Source organism: Balaenoptera ricei, chromosome 3, assembly GCF_028023285.1.
Source record: "Balaenoptera ricei isolate mBalRic1 chromosome 3, mBalRic1.hap2, whole genome shotgun sequence".
Lineage (NCBI taxonomy): Eukaryota > Metazoa > Chordata > Mammalia > Artiodactyla > Balaenopteridae > Balaenoptera > Balaenoptera ricei.
The window spans coordinates 1873953-1877019 of NC_082641.1; the positions used below are offsets into that span (position 1 = coordinate 1873953).

At 45.8% G+C, this 3067-nt stretch overlaps 1 non-coding gene across 1 annotated transcript; it reads left to right on the top strand.

Moving 5' to 3' along the window:
• The first annotated feature begins 459 nt into the window (after window positions 1-459).
• LOC132364149 (U6 spliceosomal RNA) lies at window positions 460-565 on the top strand. Its single transcript, XR_009502707.1, has one exon. It is a non-coding gene; the product is annotated as a U6 spliceosomal RNA (small nuclear RNA).
• The last annotated feature ends 2502 nt before the right edge of the window (window positions 566-3067 follow it).

Consider the following 3067-nt stretch of genomic DNA (forward strand, 5'->3'; position numbering starts at 1 on the left):
ATGCTTAGTGAAATAAGTTAGAGAAAGACAAATACTATATGACATCACTTACACGTGGAATCTAAAAAATAATACAAACGAATCTATATACAAACTAGAAACAGACTCACAGACATAGAAAACAAACTAGTGGTCACCAAAGGGGGACATGGGGGAGCAAATTAGGGGCATGGGTTTAACAGATTAAAAAATAAATAAAAACCCAGATGCAGCTTCCAGTTGTGATGTGGGTAGGGTTTCCTCACCAGAACCCTAATCCGTGTCCTCCAAGTAGGCTCTGGATTGCCAGACCCTCTCTTAAAGCACCTTCCCAGTGCCGGGAGCTCAGCCACAGCAGCGCGGCCATCCGCTTCCTCATCCAGGTTCAGAGGGTCATGCCACTCTCCAACACAAACCTACATAGAACCAGAGGCAGCAAGCCACCCTGTGAGCAGGCCTCACATTAGAAGCTCTTCTTATGTGCTCGCTTCGGCAGCACTTATACTAAAGTTGGAACGATACAGAGAAGATTAGCATGTCCCTGCACAAGGATGACATGCAAATTCGTGAAGCGTTCCATATCTTTCATCTGTAGAGACGTGGATGGACCTAGAGAGTGTCATACAGAATGAAGTAAGTCCGAAAGAGGAAAGCAAATATCGTATAATAACGCATATGGGTGGAATCTAGAAAAATGGTATAGATTATCTTATTTGCAAGACAGACTTAGAGACACAGTTGTAGAGAACAAATGTATGGACACCAAGGGGGAAAGGGGTGGGGAGGGAGGAATTGGGAGACTGGGATTGACACATATACATTACTGGCACTCTACATAAAATAGACAACTGATGGGAACATCCTGTATAGTACAGGGAACTCTACCTAATACACTGTGGTGACCTAAATGGGAGGGAAGTCCAAAAGGGAGGGGATATCTGTGTGTGTATGGTTGATTCATTTTGTTGTGCAATGGAGGCTAACACAACATTGTAAAGCAACCATACTCCAATAAAAATTTAAAAATAAATAAATAAATAACATCTATATTAAAAAAAAGAAATAAATCATTTTTTTTTATTGCTGGTGAAAAAAAAAAAAAGAAAAAAAAGAAACTCTTCTTATTAACATCCTGAGAGTCATAATACCCCTTCTTCACACAGGAAGAGGCTGACACATAACAAGCAACTTGCCTTGAGAGTCAGAGCCCCGAGCCCGCTGGTCTCGGTCTCAGAATGAGAACTGAGCATCTCAGCTCCGTGACGGTGCACCACCTATGTGGCAGCAATTAAGGGATAAATCCACTTGTGGTTGAACTAGCTAATCTCGGAATAAAGACCTGCCAACATAATGAAGAACTTGGGCATTTCCAAGAAATTGGATTAACTCATCATACTACAGAGCTCACCGTTTATGAGTGACTGTTTCAAAAACTTGAAAATGACCCAGACGCAGACGTGATCTCATTCAGCACAGAGAGGACGAGGCTGGCACTGTCACCTTGTTTGACACGGTGGGAAGATGCCAGGGCAAAACCTCACTGGATGCCTGACCACTGACTGAGTGAAAACGGGCTGGTTACATACCCTTTCACCTCTTTGCATGTCCGATCACGTTATTGCAAAGGAACTCTTATAAATGGCAAATACATTTTTTAAAAAGCTAATTTTATATTATTCTGGAAATGTTATGGGTAACAAGTCCGCTTAGTTTCGGAAAACACACCTTGCTGAGGGTGGAAAGCAGCAGGACCCTATGTGATTGCAAGGTTTGATCGCCCTGATTCCAACAGCCTCGCAGGGTGAGATCTGAAAATAGATGATTGCTTTACAAATGCTGCCCATGAAAATGTTCTGGAGGCTTGGAGCGAGCTGGGGTGTTGAGATACATTCCAGGGAACAGGAGAAGTCCAGGAGGGGGAGACAGCGTGATAAAATACTGTTTGCTGGTGATTCATGGCTTTGGATATTTTAATGACGCAAATTTTAATTTCTCTTCAGAGACTCTGAATTTGTTTCTGGATAGAGGTCGAGCAATGGGCCCATGAAGCTGGCTGCAGAGAGGGAAATGATGGATAGACTTGATTAAGCTCATTTTGATCTTTGCTAACCTCTAGGAAGTTCTGGGTAATAACAGAACGGTTTCAGGGAAAGCGGTGGGGAGAGAGGGAGAGAGAGAGTGAACACACTGTCCCCTCTGGGGGCCGAGTACTTCCTCTTTCAGGAACGAACACAAAGTTCTCCCCTCTCCCTGGCGTCTCTCTGGACGAGTGGGTAGTTAGCGCCCTCATTTCTGGGCACGGAGGACACCACGGAGGGCTTAGGTCTCATGTACATACGTCCTTGGATATTGTGTGTATTGAGTTCTTTCAATCTACGTTTTTCTTTAAAAACCAGAATATAAGCCCCTCCAGGGCAGGAGACGTGTCTTTGTCCTTGCCTTCTCCTGTGGGACCACATTGAAAGCACTGTTGCCTGGGTCCGTGACTTGCGCAGGGCTGCACTGAGGCTCCGTGAGTGTCAGCCCTTCTTAGAGCCTCATGAATGACCCTTACTCAGCATAGTAAGGATGGACGCTGTCGTTTGGATTTTTGCTCACCACTTTTGAGGCTGCTTGCACATGTCTAAGGCCATAGTCTTCTTAGGCTTGAGGATGGGTTGGTTTAGAGAAGCCATGTGAGATTTCTTGCAGGTAACGAAGGGCTACGGGAAGGAGGTGGCCCACTTTCAGGGTGCGGGTCTTCGTCACTCCTGGGCACCTGCACACTCATGGTGACCTGTGGGCCGGTGGGCAGCCTGGCATCAGGCAGCCTGCTTGGTAAAGCGGGAGAGGCAGTCCCAGCCTCGTGCCTTAGTTTTCACATCTAGAAAATGGGAACAACAGTACCTACCTCAGAGGATGAAAGTAATTGAAGCATCAAATGGTGAAAAATGGCCCCTGAAGAATGGCCACCCTAATCCCAGAACCTGTGAACATGTTATGTTCCATGGCGAAGAGGACTTTGCAGATGTAATTGAGGTCCAGGGCTTTACAACAGGGATGGTACCCTGGGTGACTGAGGTGGGCCTAGTCTAGGCCCTGGGGCTGC